The sequence below is a fragment of the Brassica oleracea genome, chromosome C2, assembly GCF_000695525.1.
Source record: "Brassica oleracea var. oleracea cultivar TO1000 chromosome C2, BOL, whole genome shotgun sequence".
Classification (NCBI taxonomy): domain Eukaryota; kingdom Viridiplantae; phylum Streptophyta; class Magnoliopsida; order Brassicales; family Brassicaceae; genus Brassica; species Brassica oleracea.
Window position 1 is genome coordinate 44,030,321 of NC_027749.1, and position 17,854 is coordinate 44,048,174.

At 34.3% G+C, this 17,854-nt stretch overlaps 1 long non-coding RNA gene across 2 annotated transcripts; it reads left to right on the forward strand.

Moving 5' to 3' along the window:
- Window positions 1-13,153: 13,153 nt before the first annotated feature.
- On the forward strand, window positions 13,154-14,835 carry LOC106324963. Of its 2 annotated transcripts, none has more exons than XR_001266775.1 (4): window positions 13,154-13,484; window positions 13,568-13,677; window positions 13,854-13,933; window positions 14,023-14,835. It is a non-coding gene; the product is annotated as an uncharacterized LOC106324963 (long non-coding RNA). The 2 variants fall into 2 exon arrangements; XR_001266774.1 differs by having other exon boundaries at window positions 13,158-13,484; window positions 13,582-13,677.
- Window positions 14,836-17,854: the final 3,019 nt, after the last annotated feature.

Consider the following 17,854-nt stretch of genomic DNA (forward strand, 5'->3'; position numbering starts at 1 on the left):
CTGTTTCAGCGCGGCGAGCTCGTTTATCGTATGCGCATCAAGACCCACCGGGGTTTGTGCCACGTCATCATCGGCGACATCTTGGTTGGTAGTCTGCATTGGTGCTGCACCAGTTGCTCTCTCCGTGTTAAACAGATGTTTTCGGTACTGCGCCGTCGAAGCTTCCACGTTCGCAGCGAGAGGGGCTAAGATCTTTGCAAGCATGGCGATTTACTCGGTCGCCGCTTTCTGGGCTGCGTCTTGCTGCGCAAGGCGCGCCATGATAGTTTCTATTGAAGCGGGTTGGAGTGGTGTCGGAGTCACAGGGAAGGACGCCGGAGTTAGTTCGGTGGCTTCACGATCTTCTCCATAGGAAGAGCCGTCGTTACTCGTCGCCATCTTGTCGACGTTGCTTTGCTAGATGCCCCACGGTGGGCGCCAACTGTTTGATCGGGAAACGGTACGGAACGAGAGAACGTTCGGTTTTAGAGGTGGGTTTAAGCAAAGACGTCTTATTAATGGTCGGAAGAGCGTTTCGTCGGTTACAAGGAAATGAAATGCGTGAAAGGAAAGGTGCCGGAGCCTCGAAGGCTTTTCCGGAGAGATACAACAAGGCGAGATAACAAAGGTAAAACCCTAATCTAGCCGCCCAGTGAGTATCAGTGATTTCGAATCCCTTCTACGTTGTCTTTCCTTCCCCTTTTATAGCTGACCTCACGCTCTTCCGTGACCTAGTTTGCGTCGTCTCTGTGGGCTTTAACTCGCTGGGCCGAGAAGCCCACGTGGTCTCGTGAAGTCGTTTCCTCGGGGTATTTAGTCAAGAAGCCCATCGAAAGCTCTCTCGTATTACGCCGAGAGATCGACCCTTCAAGCCGCCGCGTCGAGCTGATGCTCCGCTTCATGTGGGCCGGGCCGTTTGTTCTTCGGGCCTTGAGGGATGGTCGAATTTACCATCTACAATATACTTTCTATTCTTGTATTCATCCAAAACACATGTGGTATATGTAATAACATCAGTTATTTACAAATTGTTCTGCATTGCTTTACATATCATATAAAATGACATCATATTGTTTTTTTTTATACTGCGATTATCTGTCTCAAGGAGATATCAGCCTTGTCTGACAACTAATGTTGTAAGCAGCTCATACATTATGAGAGTCGGTGATACGATGATTGCAGTGACATATGGATAATGGCTAAACATATTGACATTGAGAGAATTCAGCAGTGAAAGTTTATGCTATAAATGATACTAAATACAAAAGGAGCACGGCTCTAAAGGAAGCAAGCATAAGTATTTGATTAGGTGGTTTAGCTTAGCCATGCAATCACATAAACCAGTATTCAATATAATCAAACACAGGTAAACCGGACTGATCTTGAGTCTAAAAAGATTGCTGCTTGACTTTATCATCACGGAATCTCATCATATTTATTAAGTTCTTTGGTCAACTTCCACACTTATCAACCCACTTGGACTCCTTATTACATGTTGGGTAAGCTTTGGTAACTTGAAGCTCAAGACATCCTTTAACAAGTAGGTTACGGATAAGATAAGCTTGTCATAAGCCTAGTGGTTTTAAGACTTATCTATAACTATTAGGAAAAGGAAATATACTTTACTATATATAGAGATGTCGAGTTGTGGCATCTAGGGGTGGGCAAAAAAAACCGAACCAAACCGAATCAAACCGAACCAACCGAACCAACCGAACCGAAACCGATTCAAACCGAACCGAAACCGATTCAAACCGAACCAAAGTTTATTTCAAACCATTCGGTTGAAGATTTCTCTAACCCGAATGGTTCGGTTAGGTTTAAAACCGAACCGAGAAACTGATGTGTTTTGTAATTATTAAAATTAAAAATATTAGTAAAACCAATATACTAAAATTCTAATACTAGACCACGTATTTTCCATTCATTTAATATATATTCTTCTAACCTAATATGTAATAATCAAAATATTTGATTTAAAAAAAAATTGAAAAATCTGTATTCATATATTCTTATATATGTAAACCTAAAACCTAAAGCAAAATTTTATTGAAAACAAAAGTTCTTCTCCAGCGTCTCATTCCTTTTTATCTCCTGCATATTTTTTCTAGCATCTAGATCTTTTTTGTGGTGTCAACTCTAAATAACTTCAATATCAAGTTCTAAAACTTGTTACAATATATTTATACAACTGAATAGTAAACTGAACCGAATACAAACCAAACATAATACAAACCGAACCGAATATAAACCGAACCGAATACAAATCGAACCAAACTAACTATGGTTTACTTCAGTTGGAAAAATACTAGAACCGAATTAACTAAACCGAATCGAACCCCAAACCGAACCGAGAAAATAACCGAAGTGCCCACCCCTGGCATCCATATAGATTGAGATAGTTTAGTTTTACGTGATTTTTAAACTTAATAAAGAGAGCAATTATTTACATACTAAGTGTGATTCGAGCTATTTTATTTGGTATCGGAGCGTTAGGTTTTACGATCCATGGAGACAACAACACGACACACCCTAAGGAATTTACACCACCATCAATCCAATGCCCTATACTGAACGCCACAAACTATTCAGTATGGACCATGAAAATGAAAGTGTTACTGAAAATATATAAAGTATGGGATACTACCGAACCTGGAACGGAGGAATCAGACAAGAGCAATGTCACGATTGTACTATTGTTTTAAGCAATCCCGGAGTCTCTTATTCTACAAGTTGCTGAACATGAAACTTCAAAAGGGATATGAGATGAGATCAAGGTTTGCAACCTCGGAGCCGATAGCGTCAAGGAAGCTCGTCTACAAACCATCATGACCGAATTCGATAGGATGAAGATGAAGGACTCAAATACTATAGATAGTTTTCCAGGAAAACTATCAGAGAGTGCATCTAAATCAGCTTCTCTCGGACAAACGATTGAGGAAAGCAAACTCGTAAAGAAGTTTCTGAATAGTTTACCGAGAAACAAGTACATACAAGGAAGTCTTCTGTGATAAACATATTAGGTTTGCAATTGACTGAATTGTGTCAAAATTTTGATCTTTTCTAGTAGACTTACAAAGAAGTCTTCCACCAGAAAAATAAAATTTAAATATTACATTTAACTAGACAATTTTTATGTAAGTCATCTTATGTTACTTTTGCAATTAAAAAATAAAACTTAAATATTTAATTTAATTATACGACTTCAGTGTAAGTCTTCCGGCAGACGACCTTTACGGAAGTCTTCTGCGATAACCAAGGTTTGATCTCGAAATAAAATTCTGGAAGACTACCGTGTAAGTCGTCTTCCGGAAGATTTACATGGAAGTCGTCTAGTAAAAATTAAATATTTAAGTTTTATTTTTCAGTTGCAAAAATAACATGAGACAACTTTCACCGACGGAGAGAAGACTTCCACCGAGAGTTCGGAAGACTTACAAGGAAGTCATCTAGAGGAAGTCAAATTTCTGACACAATCCGGTCAATTGCAAAATTAAAATGTTTATCCTAGACTACTTACCAGAAGTCTTCTCTGATATTTTTGAGATTTTTTTGTTAACAAAAAAAATTTGAAAGACTTCCAGAGAAGTCGTCTCTAAAAAACACATAAACTCACCTCTGCATTGACCACTAGACTTCCGTAGAAGTCTTCTGACGAACATATTTAGAAAAAAAATCAATTTTATACTTTCAACCTGTGAGATAACTTGATTAGCTTCTCCTAAAACACACAACTTTACCACGAAACAGACCCACTTGTTAATTACCAAGAATAATGAATTTGAACTTTACAAAGTTTAGATTCAAAATTTTGAGTTTTTTGGATGAATATAGAGAAAAAGGGAAAGAGATGTAGTTTTTGAGTATAAGAAATGAGATAGGAGGATTGAAAAACAATTTTTAAGTGTACTAAGAGCTTTAAATTAGTTGTTCATGGTAGTAGATGTATTGATGGCAATGACAATATTGTAAATACTTGATGAAAATGAGTATGTTAGAGTAAAATACTCATTTTCAAAAAAAAAAAATTAATGGTATTTTTGTGAATAATCTGAACTTTTGGGGTGAATATGGCAAATGAAAATTCCAAAAAAATATGGGTTAGTTTTGTGTTTAACTTTGAATTTTGAGTTATATTTGCAAAAAAAACACCCTTCATTTTAATTGTTATAGAACTTTCTTATAATTTTATAATTTTATGTTAAATCAGTTATTTTGATATTTTGTTGAGAAATTAGAACGTCTACCAACTAATTATAAGCTATTTAGCCCCAAAAGGCCACTTATTGTACACTGTTGATAATTTCAGAGGACACTGATACCCTTATAGCTTCATATCTGGTGTGCCTAGGCAAAAGCTATCTAAAAGATACGACATGATTTTTCAGAGGATTTTCAGAGAATTTTTCACAGGAATTGTCAGTCCAAAATTACAATCCTTGTCTGTTTACATATTTTACAGTTTTTCTCTTTTTCCCATCGTATCTTCACTAATCCAAAAGGTCTCTCAACATCTCTCCTCCTCCATCCTTTTTCCTATCTAAAACACCTTCAATCATGTAACAAACCATAGATTCTCTAACTTGAGACACCAAATGGAAGACGACGAACACCAAGCTCCACAACTTCCCATTCCGGAGAGAATTTTCGCCGGCCGTGAAGAACGAGTCGGAGTGAGGGTACCACTGTATTACAAACCCTATGCTATTAGATAAATACTAAATACCCTCGAAGCCAAAAAAGTAGAAACTATTCGAGACAATGCCCAGCTCCAAGATAAACCTTACGAATGCTTCTCCTATGAAGCTCTCGGCCGCTGCGTCTCCTGTGAATCTTGTGGACTATGCGTTTCAGGTCAAGCCTTCCGTCTCTGCGTCTCTGGTGAATCTCTTAGCTGTTGTGTCCCCGGTGACACTATCAAGACTGAAGTTATGGAAGCTGAAATAGATCATCACAATCAAGAGAAGAAAGATCATGAGATAGGCTTTTCTTGTCTCGAGGTTGAAGCTCTCTGCCGCTGGGTCTCCGGTGAATCTCTTCGCCGCTGCGTCTCTGGCAAAGCTCTTTGCCTCTGCGTCTCCATTGAATCTCTCCGCTGCTGCTTCTCCGGTGAAACTCTCCATCAATGCGTCTCCGTATGATATATATATGTGTGTGTGTGTGTTGTATATATATGGTAACTACATGTTAGGCCACAACCTTATTTAAAACACATGTTATTCTTTGGTTTTACATAACTTTTTGGTATGATTGTTTATAGTCTAACATGCTTTTGTACTTATACTCGTACTTAACACACCCACATTTCTGATTGTTTCATGAATATCTCAAATGAATTAGCCGAAAATTAAGTACCTAATTTCTGTCGTACGACATTCAACTCGCTACAATTGTTAGTCTTGATCATAACAACAATAGGAGTGTGTTCTATAGTTGTAATTAAAGGCAATAATTATTGTATGTGCAGTGTTTGTATAATTAAATTTATTACCAGCTCTTAAAACTGTTAACCGAAAACTTTATTCAATGGATAGCCTGAAAAATTATTGTACTATAACAGTGAATTCCGGATAATTGAAAGTTAGGTTTCTCATAACCATTAAAAAGTTGTCTGTTAACAAGCTATCAAACAAGTTACACATCTATCTACAAAATTAACAAGCAATATTATATCAGAGACATAGGGGGTGTAGGGATCTCAATTTATGGTTAAAATGATAGAGTGTTTGGTTATGATAACTTATAGCTAATCTTATTATTGACATGTTAATTAATTGTGTTAGTCATCCAAAAAATGTGTTAACAAACTATCAAACAAGTTACACATCTGTCTAAAAATTAACAAGCAATCTTATAACATAGGCGTAGGGGGTTTATAGGGATTTTGATTTATGTTTGAAACTATAGAGTGTAGGGGTATGATAATTTATAGCTAATCTTATTATTGACTTGTTAATTAATTGTGTTAGCCATTCAAAAAATGTGTTAACAAGCTATCAAACAAGTTACACAGTTGTGTACAAAACTAACAAGCAATCTTATATCATAGACGTAGGGGGTTAAGGGATTTCAATTTATGGTTAAAACTATAGAGTGTAGGGGTATGATAATTTATAGCTGACATTATTATTGACATGTTCATTAATTGTGTTAGCCATCCAAAAAATGTGGTAACTGTCCACAAAAAAAATTGGACATCTGATAATTGACTTATATTTCTTCTCTATCTACCAGACCTTAGGTTTAATGAAATTGTCTATACGGTTTAGTGTATAGTATTATAGTGTCAAGGGTTTTTGATCAATGGTGTATGGTAAGGTGTTTTTGTTTAGTTAAGGCTTATGGTATTGATTTAGGGCTTGTGGTTTAGACTTTAGGGTCTAAATCTTAGTATATTTTGTTTAGTGTTTACGATTTTTGGTTTAGGGTTAAGCTTTATGATTTCGAACCATAAATTATTTTAGATAACTAACCAACAATTTTATTGAACCTGTTTTACAAGACTAATTCACTCCGTGTCACTGAACAAAATATAAAACAACTAACTATAATATTTACGTTAGTTTACATCTCTGATAAGTAAATCAATATTCTGACCATTTTTGGAATTTTTAATGTGTATGGCTAACCTAAAATGTAAGTAACCATCATTTTCAAAAATAATATATTTGAATCATTTATAACCGGCTAAACTCCTCTTTGCACAAGCTAAGATTTAATACATACATCCATGATATATTGTAGCCGTCTAATAATCATATTATCATACTATAGCTCTTTATTATATCGTATTAGAAGTCTTTAACTTGTGACAGCTAAAAGGTCTTTAGAAATGAATCACGTGGAGGATGGTGAAGTAGACAACGTCCATATTTTGATTAGCTGGCTAAACGAATAACAACCATATACACGACCAGACAGTCATCTAATTCCAAGACGGTACCGTTAGAAAGTGATCCGGGGAATCTTTGAACGATAGATGATGAACTCGGGTAGAGAAAACTCATAATCTTGTTCAGGATTGGGATGATGAATGGTTGGATGCGCTCAAGTAATTATGTAGAGGAAGAAAATGGAAAAAGAAACAGAGAAATTCATGACCTTCTTCGGTTGTTCGCAACTCGTGAACTCTTGAAGAAAAAAAATAGAGAAACTTATGAACTGATCTTCTCTGATGTTGTTTAATTCATTAGGAAAATGTAAAAAAAAAAACAGAGTAAGAAGATAAAGAAAGAAAACTTGTATGATAAATAGTACAAGTTTTTCATTACACAAGCTTCATATGGTACCGATGCAAATCTTTTAGCTGGGTTCCTTTTTCCTGGGGAGAAGGTTTCACCGCAAGAAAGCACAATCCATTCTCTCTGAACGAGGAAAATTTTGAAATCTAATCCAGAATCGTTTCTATATCTTATTGTACTTACCAAGATATTTGAAGATACTAATTGTACTTGCCCTACACTTTTTGAAACATAAACATCGCCATACTAAAGGGGTAGTCTCGACAATTTCACCGTTCCACGACACTAAGCTTTCTGTTACTTTCACGGTTTTTGGCACTTAATTAATTTCACTAGTTTCCTTTGTTTTTGGGAAAATTATCCCTATTCTTTTCAGAATTACTTGTTTTTAATTTTATATTATTTCCCATGAAATTGTAGTCGAGTTTATCGGAAGACTACTGCACATGCCTCTGGATCATGTATTATTGCTTAATCTCTTTTATTAATTACTCCTTCCGTTTCAAAAGATGCATGTTCTAGAAATATATTTTGTTTCAAAAAGATGCATTTTTTATATTTTCAATGCAACTTTTGTCAACTAATAATGAAAAATTGTGAAGTTCAAAAATATTAATTGCATTTTTTAAAATCTTATTGGTCTAAAAGTATAAGAAATATAAAATTACAAAAAAAATGCATTTATAACTAAGTTTTAATGTGTTTTACTAAAAATTATGAAAATTCTAAAACATGGACTATTTTGAAACGGAGAGAGTATTATTTTTTCACAGAAACAAATCATTAAACTAGTCAAAGTATCAAAAGCTAAATGTTGCATTATGGAGACAATATCTTTATGTCCAAAATGGTTTAATCTCACTATTTATTATGAGATTCAATATCCCTCTCGTGTGGACTTGTAGTCGCTTATTCATTTTGAGAGCTAATGGACAACATATTCAAATATAGTATTAACATTAAAGACTTATTCGATTACATTTCTAATTCTTTTGAGTTTCTCTAGTTAACTTTTGTTTTCTATCCGGCATCGGACGGTCAAAATTTTCAAAAGAATTTACAATGAACGGCTCTCTTTGCCTGTTCTAGACTATTCTAAAGATGGGGTAGAATGGATGATGAATGTTCTTATTTACTATTTCACCTGTCAATTTATGACTATTTACTTATCTATTTTTTGTTCAATTCAACTCATTTTTCTTCTCTTTTCAGAATGATATAATTTAGTTTGTCAACTTTTTATTGGTGAGATCGCAAGTCTTTCCATCGTGACTCAATAAAAGAAAACAGGGAACAAAGACAAATAAATTAATTTATTCGTATTTTTTTAATAACAAACAGCTATTCTATTACTTAAACTTGAAGTGATCTGGATAACCAGACTAGAATATAGCAATCAATATAACAAAACTCTTTATGAAAAGATCTTGCAATCTTAGCTAAAGAATCCAAAATTCTATTATGTTCCCTTCGGACATGAGATATTTCGAAGTCTGCAAAACATATCTGGAGTGTTTTTATATCTTCGAATTCTGTTGCAAAATTTGGTCAGATCTTTGCAATCTGTTCCAAAGCGGTGACATGACGAATGTTGTAGAATGCTCTCTATTGCCCATCACCGTGCTTCTACTTATGAATGTGAAACAGTTTCTCACCTCCTTAAGTTTCATATTCTTATGAGCTGAATCTTTCTAAAACTATCTTTCCAAACCAACCACAACCACTAAACTGTGTTGTGAAAGTCTATAAATCATCCACCGTGTACATATTATCCATGCTTATGACCTGGAGTTCCTCGCTACTATTTTGGAGCGACCTTCTCATTTGCATTAAACCAGGTTTGACATTCATTTTCTATATATCAGACTAATTCCAAAAGATCTTTGTCAATCTCCTTAAAGAGTTTATCATTCTGAGCTTTCCATATATACTATTATCCAGAGATAAAGATCCATTTTCAGTTCTGGTTCAACAATGCTATTCTTTCTCTAGAAGAGGCAATCCATATTGGCATAAATACTTTGGAACAGAAAAATATTAAGGCTAGATGGTATTGTTGATAGAGACTATACTTGTAGAACTGAAGGTCATTCAAATATGGCATGCGTAACAGTTTCTTCTCGTTTTCCACATATTGAATAATAATTATTGCATTTATTATTACAGCGGTCAGGTTTCTAGTTACAAGCACATGTTCTGTTATCAGCTGCCAATAATTTATTCATACCTTTCTTTTTGTCACAAATTAATTTATTCGTATCACACTATGGAATATTGAAGTTTGTATACTCATATTCCAGATAATATTTATTATTTTTCTGAACTACACAATTAAAGATTCTGATACATCATAGTAGGCCTGGGACAGATAGGGTATCTGAGCAATTTTAAGGTATCCGGATCCGGATCCTTATCCAGCGGATCAATAATTTTACTATCTTTATCCGGATCCGGGGTTCTCAGATATCCGGACGTCGAATATCCTTCTAAAAATTGTAATATCTGGTGGATATCCGGATTCGGATCTAGATCCTTAAAATAAATAAAAATAATAATATTAATATATATAAAATATTAACAATAATTTAAAAATAAAAAAATATATAATGTTTTTAATTGTTTCTATGTATAATATTACAAAATTTACATAAAATTTATATATACCATTATAAAAATGAAAATATATTAAATAAAATTACTTTTTATATATAGATATTACTATTTTTGAAATAGTTATTAATAAAACATACGGATCCGGATATCCAGACTAAAAACTCAAGATAACCGGATCCGGATTTGACGGATCCAACATTTTACTATCCGGATCCAGATTCGGTCCCTCTGGATATCCGGATTTTCGGATCGGATCCGGATCGGATCTCGGATCGAATCCGGATCTCGGATAAAGTCTGAGGCCTACATCGTAGTATAATATAACACATGATGTTATAACTAACTAGGGTCGGTCTGTATACGAACGGGATGTGAATTATAAAACAATTTCAAAGCTAAAGTATATGTAAAATAAACATTGCTTGATTTATGAAAATTTTGATTAGCTATCTTGATTCATGTAATTTTTTTTTGATGCATAAAGGTTCTAAAAATGCAATACACCAATAATTGACCCATTAAAATTTGATATATATCATTTTAACTAAATTTAATTAATTATGATAATTTATTTTCTCACTTTTGATTAGTTTTTTTTTTAACTCACTTTTGATTAGTTATCTTCTTGTTTGTTGACCAAAAGGAAATTAACTACCCTGAAAATAGGGAAACCGCCTTATAAAGTTAGTCTAATGACATAGGTTGAATATGTGTGACATAAGGCGATTCAATAGTTTTAACTAAGAAATGTTATTTTATCATCTATGGAACTCAAATATATCCTCTATTACTAAATGGTGGATGAGAAAGATCAACAACGCTTATGTAGTTCTCTTCTCTAACTCTGTATGATCACACTCTTAAAGATCTCGAGTATAATAAGCTATGGTTTCTATATTCCTCTGCTTTTCTTTATCTCTCTCTGCCGTTGATGGAGACGACTGTTATTTTTTCAGCTACTCTAATTGTTGCAGAAGATGCAAAGTCAGAGTATAACTATGCATATATAATAAACAAAAATTACATATATGTATGATAATTTGATGGGTAAAACAATATGGAGATCAAAACGAATGTTAACTTTGGCTTACAGAACATGAAAAACAGACTCCAACAGAGACAAATAATGAATGAAAAGCATATTGACCGGCTTTTCCCTTGAATGTCAAAATCCCTCAGATTTCCTTTTTTGTGCAGTTTCAGAAGCATATGAAGCTTCCTCATGATCAGTCTCAGGAAGTAATTTTCTCCATCCAAAGATTAAGGTTTTTACATGCAAAAGTAAGGTTTAACTTTGAGATGAGACAAGGTTGAAGGGGAAGGAAGATGGAAGAAGTCATGACCAGTGATAAGAGTTGGTCTGGTCATAGAGGCAAGCTTTAGTCCTTTTGTATTTGATGTTCTTCACGTAACTTTCTCGGCTTTCAGTTTTCAAAGTGCATACCAAAGCTATGGAATAAATGCCAAAGGATATTAATTACGGTGGATCCAAAGCGTTGTCATATATTAGATAATTTGAAAGATGAAAGTTTTGATTTTATTTGACCTTATTGTTGATGCACAGTTGTTCATCGCTCCAGCTTTCTTCAGTGATAACAGAGCGACCAAAATAGTTGAAGTAATTTCTTGCAAAGCGTAAGCTAAGAGAGATGATGTGAAGAAACATTTTCTGACTAACCATAGTCTTGTGCATTTTTATATTACATACCTGCTCACTTTTGTTTCACTAAGAACCTATGATTCACAAACTAAACGGTTGAAATCAGATTATTTTTTTAAGATGGGAAAACTAACCTGGTCAAAAGCAGAGTATATGTAATCTGCAAACCGAATTTCTACATTTGCTTGATTTCCCTGTCACGATCAAACACCATTATATGTCAAATTCAGTTAACAGTATTATAAATCTAATGCAGCCAAGAAGACAACATTGCTGCTAGACCAATACAGAATCCAACCCAAAACACAAGCATGTTAAACATGTGAAGGATTAAAAGAAATACATACTTGTTCACAAAGAGGAGTGTTGAAGAGACGACTTTTCCATAATCGCTCTGCTAATCATTTGTTGTGCAGTGAAAGACTCCACCAAAGTCATAAGGGGCTTCCACGAAAGAGTTCCACCAACTAATGCAATACTAAAAAAGACTATGAAGTTACTGATTAACTAATTATTCTTTATCAAACTTCCATATTCACCATTAGTTTGACCTTCGTGTTCCTTAAAACACAGTAGATGTACAACAAATAAAGGAGAGTCCATCCACTTCACGAAACATTATGTCATTATTTCAAACTATTGAAGCAATCATACGAAGAAAAAAGTCTAACCGAGGTGTTTTGAATAGCTAGCTGAGTATAGCCGAGAAATACAGAAGAGAAGATGGAAGATTATAAGTACCACCTTGACTTCCAATTGTTGATACCCAACAGTTGCGATTTGGAAATGAGCTTTACCGCCATCACTCGGACCATCTTTAAATCAACACTAATAAATAAATTAGAAAGAAGAATCGAAAAGGCGTACGTTACATTGAATTGGTTCACGCAAATTTATTGTATATGAAACAGTTTTGAGAGGAGATGAAGAGCTTCGTGATATAATAAGGAAGAATTGTCGTGTCCTACGCAACAATTTGTTTCTTGCTGATGTGTATTAATGTCATTGGCTTGAATATTTCATCTGACGTGGAGAAGACGAAGTGGATGGGTAGAGTCCGATCGACGATATTTGGATAATAGGGCTTTGTCTAGTGATATTGAACTGGACCGTAAATATATTTAATTCTTGTCTAAAGCGTATCGGATGTGGCAAAATAAATAGTTTCTATGGGACTATATTTTTTTAATGATATGGACAGCCTCTCCTTCCTTCTAAGTATATTTTAATTTTTTTAAACAAATATATACATTTAAAATATAAAACGACACTTAAAATAATAACAAACCGGATATAAATATTAATAATATGAAACAGAGAATAATTATCTTTACTCTAAATTAATTCTTTTAACCATGTCAAAGTTAGCGTCTATTCCAACATATTGTTCGATGTACACGTACATTACAGTAACTCATGCTATACATGATTTTTATTTTCACAAAAAAATAACAGAAATAAACAATACAAAATAAATCATTATATCTTTTTGAAAATTTTATGGTAAAATAATTTTTTTGTCCCTAATCTATATCTATCTATCTATATAAATATAACAGTGTTTTACTCCTTCTTATCCACGTTAGAAAGTTAATGCATCACGATGCGACACGTGTCCACTAAGACTAGGTGCTGTGTTTCATTAACTTTCTTCCGTGATTTATGTGAGCTTCGCTGTGTGTTGTTTGGGCTCAATTAATGTCCTCAAGGACCCATGTCGTTATTGTGAAAAGCAAGACCCTTCATTCGCACCGTTCTGGAGTTTAGGGTTCATCACAATCTTCGATCTCCGCCACTAGAGAGGCTGAGATGCAGAGGTCAGCGTGACAATTCCGTTCATTGGGGTTTCGATCAGGTCCGTTCGCCTTCTTTACCTCTATCGAAACGAGACAGTTTCCAGATCCATAGCATTGAACATGTTCTTAACTACTTTAGCCACGATCTACAATTTAATGTGTGTTAATCTTCTATGTCTCTACGGATATAAAAAGGTATGCTTTGCTCCTCTCCAAAACATCTTGTATATCTTTCTTAGTATACTTATTCTCTGTGGTTGCAACGAACTCAAGTTTAGCATGACTTTGTTAGGTTCTTTTGTGAGAAAATCAATCAAAGAACCACTAATTAGGTTCCTTTGTGAGGAAAGACTACAATAGCTGCAGTGATTTGTTGTCTCGGCTTAAGGTACGAACTCTTCGAACCCTACTTTGTTTATTGATGGTTGATGTGGCGAGGGTTCAAATATATGAGAGCTTCGTCTTTTTAGTTTATTCATGTGTTGAGGATCGTTCAACAGAGCTTTAGATTAAAAATTTTGGATGTGTGGAATGGATGATGGTATTTGCCATGTTCTGTTTCAGGTTCTTTTGACGAAATTCATAAATTCTGTCTCCATTGTTTGAGAATACACCAAATGCTGCTCATGAGCTCACTCTTACAAGTATGTTCTCTTATTGGTTCAAGTCTGTGTTTCTATTTTATATATGTGGGTTTATTTTATGTTCCAGAAAATTGTTCCTCTTAACGCAGGTAATGTACTTGGAGTTGAAGACAATGGCCCTGCCAAACAAATGACACTCCCTTATAAGGAAAACTCTCAGCAGCCTCCCTGAGACAAGCGATGCCATCCCCAACGCAGATATTGATGCTAATTTTATTTGGGTATTCGAGTCAGAAGAACGCAACTTCTTCAACACAGGGTCTTTCCAGCCCCTGAGCATATGGAGAATGGTTGACCACGACCCTTTAGTTCCGCACCCATGGTTTGACCATCGTTTGAGCGTCTATGGTCACATGTTCTTCAGTCATAGACCAAGTGACTTCTACCTGAGCTTCAGGTTTTGTTAAGAACCTTCTGGAATTGGTGTTACTGTGTTATTAAAGGGTTTATTTGTCTGAAAGTAATGAAGACAATGAAGCTATGATAATGAGAGTTCTAAGCTGCAAAACAGTTCTTAGCAAAGCTAGAGAAGACTTCGGGTATTGAGGTCCATTTTGATAAGGCAAACATGTCTAACAATATCAGATACAGAGGACGAAAGCGAGGAGAATGTGTGTGATTCTGCAGCTGTCTGCGCTTTTGATGGCAGCCATTGATGGTGGAAGTTCAGTAGGTGGCATGAGAAATTATACAGTTAATCCTCAAGTAAATTATTATGATACAAATCAGAAAGATGTCTTGACATGGTGTGGCCTATATTAGTAACGAACCAGTCATAGAATTGAAAAAATAATTATAGTATTGGTTCTATTGGATGACTACAGATCGACATGATTATGTTAGAGCTGCATGAACAGCAAATATAAGATTACTTTGTTTTATTAAATGCTTTTTCATATTTAGAGTGAAAGCTATAAGCACAAGTTTTTGTGATATTTTTAGGTGATTAGCATTTAGATGAGTATTAAACTCAATTATAATCTATTTTACAATACACTGAAACAATTTTAGTGTCACTTTTTAGTATTATAACAAATTCTACTTGAAAACACCGGTGGTGTATATTATAGAACTTTATCACGTTGTTGTAGTTTAAAAAATGTGATGTCGCCATTTTCTCATTCACAATATCATTCAAAATTGTACGGCTTGATGCCTTTTAGTTACACTATATATGTAGCACAGTGATTAATCTACTGGAAACTAGAAATAAACTTTCCATTTTTTATTGTTTAAACATATCTTAATCTATTTTTGTTTTTCTTTTTGCAAATAAGAAATTGTAATGCCGTGACTCTTGGGTATATCTGTATTAGATTGTTCGATTCAATAACTTAAAACTATATTTATCAGAATTAGGAAAACCATTTTACATTAAATAGAATAACAATATATGTATATATATATATTTATGCTACATGTTATCTAGAAGTGCTATTTACTGGATTATGCTATTCAGTCATATCTGAATATAGAACTCTGAATCAAAATTGTAACATGATAAAATATAATATAATTTTTTAGAATTCGAAAGAAAAAAAAACATATAATTCACATTAAATGGTCAATCAGACAGGGTTTGATAGAGTTATTCTTTCAAATAATCTTTCAATTTCTATTTATCAAAACTTGGTCTAAGAATATACATTGTTAACAAAGAAACATATGTAAGTTAAACAGGTTTTACATAAACAAGATGTAAACAATTTTAACATAAATGGATTTTAAAAAGATGTGTTGGATAGTTTCAAGCTCGTGGAAACTTAACATATTATTAGATGTTTAATATGTTAAGATAAACACAATAAGGAAACCTAGAAATAGGAAAATGAAGTTTTTATTTAGGTTAGGTTTGTGTTTTCCATATCTCACATGTTAAAGGGAATTGTCTTTCATATAAATATATGTCTAATGGAGAGGTGTTCCATATGATCTAAGAGAAACATTGAGAGCTTTAGTTTTGAGTAGTTTCTAAAGCTAATAAGATAAATTGTTCTTATAATTCTTTGTGTTTCTAGAGATTTGAATTTGTATCAGAGTCTCAGGTTGGAGACTCGATCTAAGCTTAAGTTGTAGCTTAAGATCCTGGTAAACTTTCCATTTTTTATTGTTTAAACATATCTTAATCTATTTTTGTTTTTCTTTTTGCAAATAAGAAATTGTAATGCCGTGACTCTTGGGTATATCTGTATTAGATTGTTCGATTCAATAACTTAAAACTATATTTATCAGAATTAGGAAAACCATTTTACATTAAATAGAATAACAATATATGTATATATATATATTTATGCTACATGTTATCTAGAAGTGCTATTTACTGGATTATGCTATTCAGTCATATCTGAATATAGAACTCTGAATCAAAATTGTAACATGATAAAATATAATATAATTTTTTAGAATTCGAAAGAAAAAAAAACATATAATTCACATTAAATGGTCAATCAGACAGGGTTTGATAGAGTTATTCTTTCAAATAATCTTTCAATTTCTATTTATCAAAACTTGGTCTAAGAATATACATTGTTAACAAAGAAACATATGTAAGTTAAACAGGTTTTACATAAACAAGATGTAAACAATTTTAACATAAATGGATTTTAAAAAGATGTGTTGGATAGTTTCAAGCTCGTGGAAACTTAACATATTATTAGATGTTTAATATGTTAAGATAAACACAATAAGGAAACCTAGAAATGGGAAAATGAAGTTTCTATTTAGGTTAGGTTTGTGTTTTCCATATCCCACATGTTAAAGGGAATTGTCTTTCATATAAATATAGGTCTAATGGAGAGGTGTTTCATATGATCTAAGTGAAACATATTGAGAGCTTTAGTTTTGAGTAGTTTCTAAAGCTAATAAGATAAATTGTTCTTATAATTCTTTGTGTTTCTAGAGATTTGAATTTGTATCAGAGTCTCAGGTTGGAGACTCGATCTAAGCTTAAGTTGTAGCTTAAGATCCTGGTCCTTGTGAACAAGAGATCGCGTAAGCAAGATGGCGGACGAGACTAGGGCTCCACGCACGAAGGACTTTGGATCTACATCCATCCAATGTCCGATGTTGTCATCGACAAACTATACAGTTTGGTCGATGAGGATGAAGGTTCTACTTCGTATTCATGAAGTGTGGAACATGATCGAACCCGGTTCAGATCAAAAGAAGAACGATGTTGCGATAGCTCTTTTGTTTCAATATGTTCCTGAATCATTGATTCTCCAGGTGGGAGAACAAACCGCATCAAAAGATATCTGGAACGCCATCAAGTCGCGACACCTAGGAGCTGATCGTGTAAGGGAGGCGAGACTTCAGACGTTGATGACGGAGTTTGATAGGTTGAAGATGTATGATAACGACACGGTCGATGACTTCGCGGGGAAGATATCGGGCCTATCATCCAAAGCAACCTCCTTGGGAGAAAACATAGAAGAATCCAAGATGGTTAAGAAGTTCTTGAAGGGTCTTCCGAGACACAAGTGTATCCAGATCGTAGCATCTTTTGAGCAAGTCCTAGATCTCAACTCGACGGGGTTTGAAGACATAGTTGGAAGGCCTAAGGCGTATGAGGAGCGTGTAGGAGAAAAAACTCAGAAAGAAGACCAAGGGAAGCTGATGTTTTTGAACAATGAAGAGCATAGTCAGAGGGGTTATGACAATTCCCGTGGTAGAGGAAGAGGACGGAACGGTAGAGGTAGAGGTCGAGGTAGGTCACACAACCAAAACCATGCGTCACACACCGAAGATAACAACTCGAAGAAGAATCATTCAAATCTGATATGTTGGAGATGTGACAAGCCTGGTCACTACGCAACTGTCTCTCCCGAGAAGACAGAGAAGAATCAAGAAACCAACCTAAACGAGACAGAAGAGGCTGATGCACTCTATGTACACGAGGTGGTGTTTTTGAACGAAGATAAG